This window comes from Sparus aurata, chromosome 20, assembly GCF_900880675.1.
Source record: "Sparus aurata chromosome 20, fSpaAur1.1, whole genome shotgun sequence".
Taxonomy (NCBI): Eukaryota; Metazoa; Chordata; class Actinopteri; order Spariformes; family Sparidae; genus Sparus; species Sparus aurata.
The window spans coordinates 296,913-312,208 of record NC_044206.1 but is presented as its reverse complement, the minus strand read 5'-3'; the positions used below and the strand labels follow the sequence as shown (position 1 = coordinate 312,208).

General features: G+C 39.3%; 1 protein-coding gene and 1 long non-coding RNA gene across 9 annotated transcripts in view; both read left to right on the top strand.

Moving 5' to 3' along the window:
* LOC115570877 (RNA binding protein fox-1 homolog 3-like) overlaps positions 1-15,296 on the top strand; it is a 1,044,539-nt gene that overhangs the window by 776,171 nt on the left and 253,072 nt on the right. The window lies entirely within an intron of this gene.
* On the top strand, positions 8-1,661 carry LOC115570888 (uncharacterized). Its single transcript, XR_003981839.1, has 5 exons — positions 8-534; positions 662-723; positions 816-913; positions 1,017-1,135; positions 1,249-1,661. It is a non-coding gene; the product is annotated as an uncharacterized LOC115570888 (long non-coding RNA).

Sequence of the window (15,296 nt, the reverse complement as noted above, 5' to 3'; positions counted from 1 at the left end):
CGAGTTCTTCCGTATAACAATGACCTCGCATGTGATTGGACGAGGGCTCCTCGTCCAATCACGTTCGAGGTCATGGGCACCTCGTCCAATCACGTTTGAGGTCATGGGCATGACTCAAACAGCAGTACTTGCAAGACGAGCATGTAAACAGACATGTTTTCACTCCTCTACTGAGACCTTTTCCCTTCATTTCCTGTGTTTTAACTGCTTTGCTGTTTTGTGAACTACAATGGCTGACGGCGTCTCGCCTTCAACTCCCATTCAACTCCTCTGCATGGACGCGATCAAAACATTTCAGCCAGTCTGCAGACCAGCGAGAAGAAACTGCTCAATGCTTTCAGTGGGCTGTCTCGTCAAATTACTCAGTTTGCTGCCGATGTGAATGAGCAGTTCGCCGATGTGAATGGGCAGTTCACCATCTTAAACTCCAGGTTGCTGTCCATAGAGGATAGGTTGGCTGCGTTGGAGTCGGCAAAGTGTGTGGGGGAGACAAACTCAAAGAAGAGAAGACGGGTGCACAATCCCAAGATTGCGGTAAGAATATGTTCGGTGATTGCTAGCTAAGCGAAACGTGGCCTAGTAGTCTTGTAAAAGAACAAGTGAGCAGAACCAGTGTAACTTGTTTTATAAAAGTGTATGTTTTTGGTCTTGTAATTTACAGGAAGCAGTACGCCGTATTCACAACTCGGAGACAAACTGTTGGCGTTACAAACCGGAGCAAGGGTAAGATTTGAAGAAAATGCTTTGATTCTGCTGTATAAGGAAACAGATACGTTAAAAGATACCGATCTTGACCATCCATTTTGTTTTCACAGACTAACCTCGCCCCACAACGAGGCCATGACCTCCTATTTGCATGGAGCTATGTCTGCAAGTCCGGATTTACATTATGCTGAGAGTGACGCCATTGTGTGTAAGTAACTGTTACTCTTTTGTTCCTGTTCCTTCCTTGTTTAATTTTACCATGACTTACATTTTCTTTTTATTCATACCACTCTCATTTAATTGTTTTCCAGCTGCCTGTAAGACATACTATGAGTAAGTACGCAGGAACTTCAGATACAGACAGCCAAATCTTGCACCGCAGGCGGAAGCTGTTTAGAGTTCAGCTCGTAGTCGGTCGAGAAGAAAGCCGGTAAGATCCATTTTTGCTCAATGTGACTATTTTTCAGGTGCATTAATAGATGTGTTGCGTCCATATGCAGTGCATTGCACAGTACTTATTGTCTTTATTGATTGTTTTTACAGCAGCTGGAAGCGAGACGTAGTGTGCTGTCTGACGATAAGGTGGAGCTTTGGAAATGTGCCACCATAGACCTAATGTCCGAAGAGGAAGACGGCATCGTTGGCGGTGTGTCTGGATGGATTGTGCGACCTCTGGTCTCTCGCAGCCACTCTGTGCCACGCTGCAGTCGCGATTAGATGCGATTCCCAAATACAGGGCAACACACCACAGACGTCTGAAAAACGGACCAAATTTGCAGCCAGTTACCCACAGCTCACAAGCGGCAGACAGACACTTCACGGTGCTGTAGGATTTTGGCCTTCTCCTGAGCTTCCCGTTTTTTGTGTGGGCAGATTTGTACATAGTTGTGTGTGTGTTGTTGTTGTTGTTGTTGTTTCGGCCAAAGCTCTGTCTTTGAATAAACAGCACGTGCCTGGCAAATGTTCCTTTCCTCAATAAATTCATTCATTGATGGTTATATCATATTATATATATATATATATACACATATATACACACATATATATATATATATATATATATATATATATATATATATATATATATATATATATATATGTGTGTGTATTTAGGGGTGGGGTTTACATTTATAATGACCCAGGTTGACCAATAGTGAAAGGTCTGCCAACCAATCACAAGTGATTTTTCGTGTTTAAAAGTAGTGGTTTCATCCAATACTGAGTGAGGATATTCAAGCCAGCCCACACATTCTCTGGCCAGGTGTGGTTTCGCTGCTATTCATATGCAAATTAGAGCCGTTCGCACCTCCGGGAGCTCCACATACGTCATGGTTCGTTTCCGTCAGTATGTGGCACAGACAAACGCGGCGTTGGCAGGCTGTAAATTGTCGTTAACTGCCGAAAATTAGGGAGATTTCTGGGCGTTTACGGGGACGAAAATCCCACTTTTCATGCAAAGTTTTTAGTATTTCTCCTGCTACTAACGCTTCATATGCATTTAACTTTTTCCACATCAGCTCCTTGTGTAGTTTGTGGTGGCTGCGTTGTTGAGCTGCTGCTGCTGCTCACTCGGTGTTCACACAGGCAGCGTTGCTTCCTCAGCTTGACTCCTGTCTGCCCTATCTGTTTGCATGCCTTTGATAATCATCGATAAATACGATGACATGATTTTCTTGCTGGGCTGCCCTGCTGCTGATCTGCCACTGGCATGGCCGCTCTACAAAAAGAGCCCAGAGAGACTGTGACAGGGTTGGTGTTATTATCAGGGGAAACTTTGACTCACAATTTGCAGCATCAGCACCACTGGCGGCTGATTATCTACAAATCAACTGTGAGGAACACTCAAGAACAACCCATTAACACAATAGTGAGAAGATGAGAGCTGACAGAGAGGTAATTGTGTATATAAAAGTCCAGGTCTGCTTGACAACATGGCAGTTTTATATTTATTTGCATGATTTTATTTGTGGGTTATTCCTCCATCGTGTGTACATAAAAATGATCACCTGCGTGCCTATAAAGTGGTTAAATTCTAAATAAAGACGTTAAATTCAGCCCTTGTATGCCTAGTCTGGATGAGAGCGATAAAAGACCAGTTATTACACATGATCAATATCAATATCAACAGATATGAAACTTCAATTATAGTGACAGGCTTTTCAGCCACATCGCCCAGGCCTTCTGGAAACATCACAAACTTGCACGGGTCCTGCGTGACCAAGGGCAGGAAGGCTCTACAGCGGTTGATAAAAACTGCCCAGAACATCATGTGTGCTTCTACAAAGCATCAGTATAGGTGAAGTGAGATGTCTGCACAAAGGCCAAAAGATACTAGAACACCCACTCCATACAGCCTGGTCTGAAAAAAGATACAGATGTATACACTGCCATACCAGAGCAACTTCATTCCCGGGCTGTGAGACTCATCAATTCATTCATTGGTTTTGTCTTTGAGCTTACACTGTATTTCATTTTGCTACCAGTTTTGTAAAATGACAAATAAATTAACCTTGTTATCTCTCATCCATCCCTCCCTCCACCCTCGCATTCTTTCAGTTATCATCATTATCAGGTCTCACTTTACATTCTGAACCTCCCAGGCCCCCAGTCAGAATCAGATGTGAGTAGTATGTACCGTGGTACAAACAAAATGAAATGTGTTCTCCAGTTACATGGAAGGCCACCATGTTTCTTTTACGAGCTTTAGCTGCAGAGTTTGACTTTGTTTGTGCTGTGTGGTCCTGCTGACGGTAAGACTGACCGATCTGACATCATCTTGATTAAATGTTGAAATAGCCAGGGGTTTTGGAGATTGCTCAACATGGAGCCGTCACACCCACCCTTGTCTTGATGTGATCTTGCCCAAAGACATGTGCTGAAGGTAGAAGAAGGACAAACTAGAGTGGACATAGATTTTACACATACTATTTCAGATAACCATAGTTGTGGTGTGTGCATTGTGAGTGAGTCAGCAGAATTTACATTTAAATTTACATTGTATTTGTTTCCTCCACTGCAAATGATTGATATACATTATAGCTTGGTAAATGTACCTTGATTTATTTACGCATATATGTAATGTATCAAAAGCATGTAATGTCACGCAGTGTAATGGAAAAGCTTTCAACCTTTCAACCTCAGCCTTCAGAGTGAGAAGTTTAATTATCAGAAGCGATTGAGTTACCATTGATTTTTAAGTTTAAAGTAATTGTGTACTGTGTGGAATATAGCTGTGTCTGTCATTGTGTTCAAAAGGCCAAATATGAACTGTCTCAACCGGAATGTAACTTCTCAAGTCAGTTTTGTTTCTACAGTGTTCCTCAGGGGACATGAGCATAAATACAAAATAAAACAATAAAAACATTAGGTTTCTGGTGTGCACCAGATAATATCCTGTGAGCATGTGATACTTTTGCATGCACACTGCTGCTTTCAACTATCAAGAACTTTCAACTGTAGTTTTGTTTCTCCCTTGGTGTTGTTACCGCAGGTCAGTAAAGGGAGAGAGAGACAGACAGACAGAATCAGTAGTATCTATGTTCACTCCCTGCTGTGGTTACTGTGAATGCTCTGATTAGGAACCAGAAATGAATAATGCTGATGACAGTTTAGTTTTGTTTTAACAGCTAGTGCATGGGCCAGCGGGTTTCAGGCCCTGTGGATTTCTGATGCGATATTCATAGGAAATTAGAAAATATTAAAACTTTCTTGTGAGCACATGGTAGTTTCTAGTGCACACTTTAAACATAATGATTTTTCTTACCTTTTTTTTTTTTGTCCATGTCCCCGCAGGGGCTCCGTGGCTTCGGGATTAATATTATTTTCTTTCTTGATCAAATAATATCAGATTTCTATAAATTATTTGATTCAGTAATAATGATATAATAAAATAATCTTGCTATATTAAATACAGGCAAAAATATGACACAATCCTTATTCTCCAACAAGTTAAATAAGGAGAATTATGTTTTCAGGAAAAGCTCTTGCAGCTGTGAAAGTGAATGATTCACAAAAGAGGGATCTGATTCTTTTAGTGTGACATGAAATAGCCAGATGACCGTGGGATGTGGACTGTTGCAGAGGGTGCGGTGGGATGCACAGCAGGCTTTTCAGTCCTCAGGGAGGCAGAATTACCCGTCTGACTGTGGATAAATCAGCCGGCAGTGCGTGAAGTAAAGCTATGAGTTACTTGTTAGATCAGTGGTCCCCAACCATCGACCCACGGACCAGTGCCGGTCTGTGGGTCGTTTGGTACCGGGCCGCAGAGAAAGAATAAAAACGTTATTTTATTTCCGTTATATTGACGATCATACTCGGAAAGTTGTTTTATTTTGAAAAACAGATTCTCTTTTAACAACATCCGTCTCTTCCTCTTGGTGCGCTTGACATGTACCTGTTTCAGTCATGGACTGGTATACCCTAAAAAATCAAGCTAGCTGAGATTAGTGGAAAGCAAACATCTTCGGAGAGCTACTTTGCAAAGAAAAAGGGAAAGGCCCAAAGATGAGACGGAAGAAGAGGGAGATAGACAACTGTGTTGAAGTTGGCAGTTAAAGTGGCTGAACTGCAGCTGCGGGGACGGTGAGTGGACAACTGCTATAATTTTATTACCACGGATTCTCACTCATCTGTTATCTATAGGGTCAGCTCCCCCACTCATTCCCCTCTCATTTACTCGTCTCATTTACCGGAGAAGAGGAAAGCAGAAGTGGTAATGATAGCATGACAAAAAGCTTTGTTGTTACCCTGTCAGCACACCACACTGTAGTATCTCTGTCTGGTTTCCTCCCAGGCCTCTGTTCTTGTTATTTCCCACTCTGTCTTCCCAGTTTTATCCCATTCCAATAACATTTTAGCCCATTGCTCCATTCCATGTCGTCTTTTCACTCTCCTGCTCTCTTCTTTCTAGATTCTTCACAAAACAACTTTATTTGTTTGTTTGGGTTGCAGGCTTTGATGACCAAAAGAGCAAATCATTCTACTTGAATCTTGCCCAAACTTTTTTGCACTCAAGCTTTCACAAAAAAATATGCTTCTCTTGAAAATTCAGGCTCACACAAAAAGTTATTTTGCTACCTTTTCATTTTTCCTCTTTTTCCTCCTTCCCTCTTTCTCTCTCCATCTTGTTTGGGAAAATTTCCAGCACTGCAAAACAACATTTCTGAAATGCCTGCTGCTGACATGGCCAAAACATGCCGCCTCTGGGAAACGTAGTTTCCATCCACCCACCTCATTTCCCAAGATGCTTCAGGGCTCTGCTTCTATAAATCAGATGCTCTCGTTGCCACAGGAATGCAAATGTTGGTGGTGGTGCACTTGAATTCTCCCTGAGATATAATACTGCCTCTGTCCTGTGTGTGTGTGTGTGTGTGTATGTGTGTGTAAGTATGTGTAGCTATGAGATATATTGCGGTCGACCATTTGGAGTGCCAAAGCAGAACTGGATGGATTGAGAATTGCATTTCTATGACGTCAAAATATAAAAAGCCACTGGACTGCGTCCTGAGGACCATTTTGTTTCTCAATGCATAAAGATGGAAGTAGATTTCTTTCATTTCACCCCCTTCTTTTGTCCTCTGCAGCAATTCATGGCTAAATTTGACTGAAAACTGACTTTGGTGTGTATATCAATGTCTGTGTTTTTGGAAGCTTATTGCTTATTGTGCACATATGTCTTTTTAGAGAAAGAAAGGGATAAAACTGCATGTGAGAGAAGAGAGAATTTATGTGGAAAGTCAGGTAAAACAAGTGAGAAGGAACAACGGATGGAGTGATGAGTATCTGGCATCTGCCGTGGCCTCTTGGCTGGGCAGCAAGGGCATCAATGATAGATGTTCCTTTAACAGATTTGCTGAACATTAAAGGCCCCATCCCTCTGCTGTCCCCTGTGGAGCCCTCACTGCCTCACCGCCTCACTGCCTCACGACCCACCGACGGGGCCTCTGTCCCGAGCTGCTCTCCTACGTGGAGCCCTGGTGTCAACGAGCTCTGGATGAAATACTGCCATGTCAGGCCCTCCATTACGCCTCGGAGGAGAGGGCAGGGGAGCAGGATTAAGAACAAAAAATGTATTCAATTTTTTATTTTAATTTTTGTTTTTATGCTTAAAGCAGTACTGTAGCAGTAACAGGCCCTTTTTCCCTTTTAACCCCATGAAAACGGAGCTGCTGTGAACGGCCCTGAACAGCTTGCAGGATGTCCTTGGTTGTATGATCCTTCTTGTATTAATTTCAAATCGAAGGCTGGAGTAGCTAGTCAATTCACTGTTTTCACGTGTTTTTTTCTCATGCTGTATGGTCTTGTTGACATCATTATGTTACCTTATATATTGTAGATGAGAAATGTTTGTTGTTCATTGTTAAAACCTTCAACTTATGAATTGCTAAAGTATAACAATACATACAAAAGCATAAACCCTCTGGGAAGCCATGACTAAAATATGCTCTTTATGCTCCCTCAATTCACAATGACTCCAGGAATCATTATCACTACAGTCCTTAATTCTCAGGATGTTTCCGTATGATGTACCCTATGTATTACAAGTCTGTTTGACTGTTGTCGATTTCATGTCATTTACTACTCAAAACTCCAATAAGAAGAACACTGAAAAAGAAATCAATTCAGTTACAATTCAAAGAATAATGGGCACTGACAAAATATAAGTACTGCTTTAAGAATTAACAAAGGGGCAGATAGAGTGTAAATCATTATGTCTGATTGGCTAGTCTTGCTCTGTACATACTAGGGGTGGGCAGATCGATCCAAATATCGATAGTATCGATACCAAGGTGAGTATTGGTATCGGATCGATACTAGCGTGATGAGATTGATATTTTTGTTGTAGTTTCTCTTCTATAAATTCAGCAAATCACACGTATTTCTTCACAGAGTTTGTGTGAGCGCAGCGTCTCTCTCAGTCCTTAAGCGCAGCACTCCTCTTCACCAGAGGTGGGGCTTCCATGGTGGCATGGGGGGGCACCCGCCCCCCCTGTAATCTGATTGGCCACCCTGTGTGCCCCCCCAGTGGTCATTGACTCAGGGTAATGTCAATCATTGCACTAAAGCTCTTTACCGACACTGCATGTAAAAACTGAAGCAAAGCTGAAACCTTGTGTGAGTAGACTGTTAAGAACTTATGAGGCTTTTATTTTGGAAAAAAAGACAAAGGAAGTGGCTCGCGGCTGCTATGAACTTGTGTAACTTCACCAGTGATGGACTTTTCTCAAAGTGATGCTGCAGGTGCACCGAGTGAAGGTAAGAACAGAACTCTACTGGTTCTTTAAGACGTTCACAACAATGTTATGCTAACTTTTGTTCCATTTGGGTCTAATTTGGTTCAATTAGCATGGGAAACTGTTCTTGTGTGTTTTCTTTAGTTAGCTCTCCATCTGGATAAACGTAAACAACTCTCCACTGTTTCAATAACGTTAGCAATTAGTATGTAATTAATGTATGTCTGGCGTTCTGTGACATGAATTAACAGTCAACAACAGAGTATCATATCATTGTTGCCACTGTGATGTTGGTACAGTACAAATAACATGTTGCTTTTCATTGTGTTTGTGGACACGTTTTGAATGTAGACTACAGTATGAAACGGAGGCAGGGAGATATCTCAAATTACTTCACAAAAAAGACAATTAGCAGGCAGAGTGCAGATGACCAGCAGGAGTGTTAGAGTAGTCATGCTGAATGCAGCCAGGCAGCTGACACAGGCCAACATCTCCATGGCCAGACCAGCCCTCATGGACCTCCAGGTGAAAATGCAGGTATTAGGGAAATGCTTTAAAACATGTAATGTGGTGTTCTGCATGATTTTACAGTTATTCAGTGAATGAAGCAATTTGAATACCTCCTTTTAATCACAGTACTAAACTGGAACTATGCACTAAAAATTGTGTATTTAAATATTTGCATTTCATGCTATTTATTATCAAAAAACAATCATGTATGTTCTGTTAAAAATAGAATTATTGAGGTGTTGACTTTGTCAATCAATACTTTCAGATGCACAAAAGGAGAGGACTGCCCCTGGTGATGATGATGCTGAGTCAGATAGCAGCTCCAGCACCAACAGGAACCTCCAGTTCATCCTACTTTTGCCACACCGAAAGGTCCCCATGGTAGAGGTAGAATATATATTAAAAATACTATTAACTTATCACCAGCAACATGTGAATTACTCTTTTGTATTACTTGCCTGCTGAAATGTATTTGTCCCTTAATATATTTAAAAGGATAAAGCTTGACAATCTAAATGTTACTTTGGAGTTGTCATTGCTTAATGAACCAACTCAACGTTTAAAAAGTTAAATAAAATGTTAAACATCTTTAAAAATGAACTTAAATCTTATTCCTGATTTAAAAAATCCAGAATCTACAGGCATGCAAATATTTTTCAGACATTGGCTGTGGGAACAAGAACAAACGTATATTTTTAAATGTCAGTGTTGATCATGAGTATTAATTTCCACAGACTCATTTTTAAGAGTAACTACTACATGGAGCACTGAGATGTTTAATATACAAAGCTGAGTACTAAGTGCTGATTTAGAGTATAGAATATGGTTAATGTTCTGTTTTGTTTAGTGGTAGGTGGTGCCTACTATGCTTAAATCTGATTACTGAAGTGAGCTCACATGTTTACTGTACAAAGCTGTTCTGCTGTTACTGTTCTAAAGGTCATTGTGATGATTGTGCTTAGTCTTATTAAAACTGATAACTACACTGAACACTGAGTTTTTTAATTCTATTTTTTAAGTATATTTTACATTTTTATTTTGTTTTATTTATTTTATTATTAAAGGATATTGTTGTTACATTGTAAGAATTTAAATGATGCTTAAAACTGATTACTATACAGAACACTGCTTTGTTCACTGTACAGAGCTAGAAGCACTAACTTCTTGCTAACTCTGTACAGCAAACATGCTAGTGCTCTGTGTGTTAACTACTTGGTAATAGTACACCCAGCAGATTTAATGTGGCCAAGAAAAGCAAGAAGAAAACAAACAGTGTGTTACTGTTCAATATAAACTGAAGTGACTTTCATTTTTGTTAAGTTTGGGCGGCCCCCCAAAATCAATTGTTGTTACCCCCTGTGCCCCCCACCAGAAAATTCTCTGGACCAGCCCCTGCTCTTCACCTCTCTCACTCCACTCACTCAGGTTCACTGTAACTGTAACACAAAAATATACACAAAATATATACATATATGTATATATATATATATATATATATATATATATATATATATATATATATATATATATATGTGTATATATATATATACATATATATATATATATATAATAACCCTTTTGTGTATCTGTTGAAGGAACATTAGTATTCCTATTTAGGCTACATGCAGATAGGTTATAGATTTAATTATGTTAAATGTAATTTTCTTATTTGGCTAAAATCTTTGTCCTGTGTTTTATCGTTATTATAATCATGGTCAACTAATTAAAGGCATAAGTACAAAATCATTCATTGATCAGAAACAAGTATTGGTATCGGTATCGGCAATACTGGCCCTGTATTTACTTGGTATCGGATCGATACCAAAATTTGCAGTATAGCCCACCCCTAGTACATACAGATAAAACCTCATGAAACTTCCTCTACGCTCTGACCTGGAACAGTCTGAGACTGGACTGAGATCCCCAGTGATGGAGTCGTGAAAGCGGGCCGAATTGTAATGTCTCTAAGTGCCATGTGTGGAAACCAGTTGCGGGGTTTATCTATCCAACACTTCAATGTGACATCAGCTGTTCTTACTGAGTCATTGGCATACAGTATTTGACGTGTGTTAGAGAGTGTGCTTCCCACACAGATAATATTATCATTATTATCATTATCATTATCATTAGGATGTCATTGATATTGTGCTTTTTGTTTTTCAATAGTCCTATCTAAAAGTTCAAGTAATATGGCTGTGGAATTAATGATTTAACAGGAAGGAAAAAACTGCATATGCCGCACTCATCTGACCAGCCAACTTTAACTTCAGTGCTACGAGACAAACTATTATAGTGTAAGAGACGTTACATGAATATAATTTCTCATCAGAATCAGAATCAGAAATCCTTTAATGTCCCGCAGACGGAGAAATTGTTTGTCACAGCAGCGACAGAATATTACAAAAACAGAAACATATTACAAGAACAGAAACAATAGCAAAAATAAGCAATAAAATTAAAAAGGGAAGAAATAGACATATATACATATCTACATGATATAGTGCAAAATTAACAGCAGTTTTTTTGTTTTGTTTTGTCTTTTTTAAAACGTAGATTTTAAATACAGATAATAAATATGGAATAAATATGGGTGTTAAGGAAATTGACCAGATAGTGCAAAAACAGAAGAAATGACTGCGAGTCCACGCTGTCAGGTGCATGCATAAATCCGAGAGTAAACGTTTATTTTGCCATAGTGAATTTTTCACACACATTTTCACTGTGGCAAAACAAAGTTTATTCTCAGATTTCTGCACACACCTGTTAGCATTATCTGACAGTAATCCAACAGCATGAGAAATTACATGTATGTAACTACAACATAAAAACAAGAACAATAAACTTTTATACTGTAATAGTTTGTCCCATTGTTGTTAAATAATTAATTCCCATATTACTTTCACTGAAATGCAGTACTGCTGAAAAACAAAAAGCTGAAGCCTAATATTGATGACCTCATGATATGGTAGATAAAGGATTAAATGATTTTAATAAATGTATATACTGTTCAGTGGCTTAACCTGTGATAATTTCCTAGCTAGTAACCTAGCTACAATTTAGGATAATTGATAAGAAAATGTAACTTAAGTAAGAAATGTACACTATGGTGTCACCATGCAAATAAATAAATGGGCGTGTCTATAGTGGAATCTAGACACATCCCCAGGAGGAGGGGGGACACTCAGTTGGCTGGCAGCTGAAAGGCAGTCAGATGGGAGGGAAAAATCGAGGGGGCTGTAACTGCTGATATGATTTCCATAGGTGTAGTGCTGGTAGAGTGCCATGTTTTTCTCTCCAACCGATTAAATGAATTCTTCACAGTTTGATTACTCCAGTTGAATATTAAAACATTAAAGTGGTGAATTGCTAAAACTATTTAATTGTATGGAATGTTTGCAGCTCTGCGCTCATTACATTTCCATCAGGAGAAACTCTTTTTTTTTGTGAACTTGAAGATTTATTGCCATGTGTACAAAAAGAATAGAGCTTTGTGGTTAAACTTCATCTTGATGAAGTAATATTTGGGGAGGTAATGAAGCTGCGCATAGAACAGGAAACCCCCCTGATGGAGTCTAGACACTGGTGGTTGAGATGAAGTAAGAAATATTCTAGAGATCTGATGACAGAGGAGTTGATTCTGGTGAGTAAAACTGGATATGAAGAGCTGGGGGAGGATGGGGTGGAGGAGGCTTGGAAGTGAGAGCTGACAGCAGAGAGGAGAGTGGTTTAAAGTGTGTCAGCACAGACATGATTGGCGGATAGTGTTTGTGGTAGAATGTGGTTGGTTAAATGGAGAGGGAGTACATGAAACACCCATGGTAGGTGACCAGAAGGAGAAGGGAGTAAGGTGAATAAAAACCTCCCTGATTGAACTTACACTGAGCTTCATTATTTGACATATATTTATGTAACGAGCTGGAGATCATCCTGTATTGTCCTGTTATTCACTCTGTGCCAGGGTAGAGGGGCTGCATTTTTACCTGACCTACCTCGTTCGATGTTGAGATTCAGTTCCCGTCGGTCAGTTCGGCAGGAAGAATCGTTCATATCGTTCGTTGGTTCAGTTGCGTTTCCAGTACAACGTTGTTTAGCGGTTAATCATGTAATGCACAGTTCTCAGCTCCTCGTTCTTAATCGTGCTAACGGTCAACATAACACTGTAGTTCAAGGCAAATACATAGCTGCAACTTCATGATTATGTGTACTTTTAGACAACACAACAGTGGATAATGTGTATATTCACCTTGACATCAAATTGACGTGTATTGAAGGTAAGCCAAGGGTTACTGACTGACTGAACGAGAATGATGAGCTACGAACGAAATGATTTTTTTTTTCATGAAAACGGTTGCTTTGCTTTCCTGTTTCTCATTGGCTAAAATTTGACGACAGTGTCCTAGACTCAGCATACGATTGGCTAGCTCTCAGTCCTCTTCACCACTCTGATAACTAAATAGTGAACAACACAGCGACTAGTCTGTGAGAACAAAAGAACGAGAGAGAAGTGAAACGTGGAATCAGGTCAGTTCATTCGCGTTAAAAAGTCGTTCCTTCGAACTGATTTGTTCGCAAAAGAGCCATCTTTACTATATAACAAGTAACCTCCACTTTAAAATTATTTACCAATAAAAGGACAGAATTGTTTATAATCTAGGGATATGTCATAAGGGTAATTGCAAAAGAAATCATATCTCTATTTTTACTTTAAATGATTATGCTACAAACTGCAAACCACAAAACAAACTATTACTATTACCACAGTGGTGATGATAACAGATAACACTTACTCTAAATCATGGGGCACTGCAGATTGTCCAGCAGATATCCAAAGCACTGGACTGGACTGTTGCAGTCCAGGTCATAAAAATGAAAATTCTGATTTGGATGGATTGTGCATTGTGTGAAATAATATTTTTTTACTGAGGAACAAATTACATCAGGTTTAGTGTTCCCCGGCAGCAAAAATGCTCAGTGTGTCGCTTGATGTTGTGCACATTTATGCACAGGGCACAGCAGCTTAACTTGATTGATTATTTAAATCTCCACACACTCTTGTCTGTGTTCTTGCACACATCCAAAAGGTCACACACAAACACACACTCCAGATTCATACAGGGAAATTGTTCCCTGTAAAGCAGCCATCCTCCTAATAAATCCTGAGCTCCATCAGAGCTGTTGAAAAATATATTTATCAGAAGAGACATATTTATCAAAGCGTTTTGCTGGTTTGAGTGAGTTTTGGAGGTGAAATCAACTGTCTGGCTAGGATGCAGACTGTATGAAGCATTCTGAAAAAGTGGCACTGGTAATGCAAGAAAAATTGTTTTACAAAAACCCAATTTCTCCTGCTTATTTAAGAATAAGCATGAGAGACCACAGCTCCTGGACATTTCAAAAGTGCATAATAATATGTTTTTATCAACAATTATGACTACTTTATATTACAAGTATAATTGCTCATGAATTCAAAATAAGAGACTTGACATAAAACGTTAACAATTTTGAGGATATACCATTCAAAAGCTAATACAATATATACAATACTTTAAAGGAGAGAGGAGGAAGAGAGGCAATTAAGTGTGTGTGTGTGTGTGTGTGTGTGTGTGTGCGTGCATGTGTGTGTGAGGCATATGAGGAGAGAAGAAAGAGACTGTTTTTTTTGTTTCTTTGACTTGGTGAGTGCGGTTCCACCTTGCAGAGGACAAGCACCTTAGGGGATGAAGAAAACGAATGCCTAATGCCGTCGCCCTGTCAAGTCTCAGGCCGCTTTGATTCCTCTTAGCAATCCCTCTCTTTTTAAACACTGCCTTGCTTCGGCAGCAGAGACCAGCCACCACTTTTCACTTTTCCTGCCGAGTCAACCTGCCTGCGTCCAAAACAAGGGCTCTTGTGTCTCCTGCTACAGGCACCCTTTCGCTCTCTCATTTTCCCTTAACTAATATTTATTGACTCTCTCTTGCAGTCCTTTTAGCTCACTTTTATTGTAGATAAGATTTGCGGTGTCATGGTTTGTTTTTGCTCAAATTCGATTTGTCTCTCTGTTGTTGTGTGTTTTTATGCACTTAAAAAGTGCAAACCCACCTAAACTTAGGCACTCTGACCTCTTGCCGCGTTGCACTCATCCTCTCCTCCTCAAAATGCTTAATTTGTATCAATAGCCATCACATCCATCTGCATTGAGAGCAAGTACTATGTACTATAAGTACTAAATATAAGTACCAAATCTACCATCTTAACTTCTTAAATACACTTTAGCCATATTGGTGTTGCCATGTACAGACAAAAGAGTTATTCTTTTAAACAATAAATTCCATAAATAATTGATGGATATTGATTATTGACTACACTTACCAATTCAGGGCTGTTTTTAATGTTTTAATTTTTTTTGTATCTTGACATAAGTCCCATGTGCTTGTATGCTTGTGTTTGAATATTTTGTTTTACAACTGATCAAGTTCTAGTAATTAGACCACATTAAGTCTGGTTGTTAGTAGACTCTCATCAGCTGTTAAGCTCATTAGTGATCAATATTAAAACTTTTTTCAAACAATAAACTCATTTTTCCCCAAATCAAACCATCTGAATAGAGACAAGCTTACCCTGACAAATGTGTTTAAGTAAATTTAGGGTTCAGTTAAAATTGGATTAAAAAAAAGAAAAAAAAACTTTCTCAACAGCTCAGAGAGGATCATCAAAACGTGTTTTTTGTCATCAACACCTCATAGAAGTCTGGATTGGATTTAATGTAGTACCCAGTATATCCCTTATATTTCAAAATGCTAAATAGCATTTCGAAATATAAGGGATATACATAATTTACACATGAACGCACAAAATAAGTTTAAACAG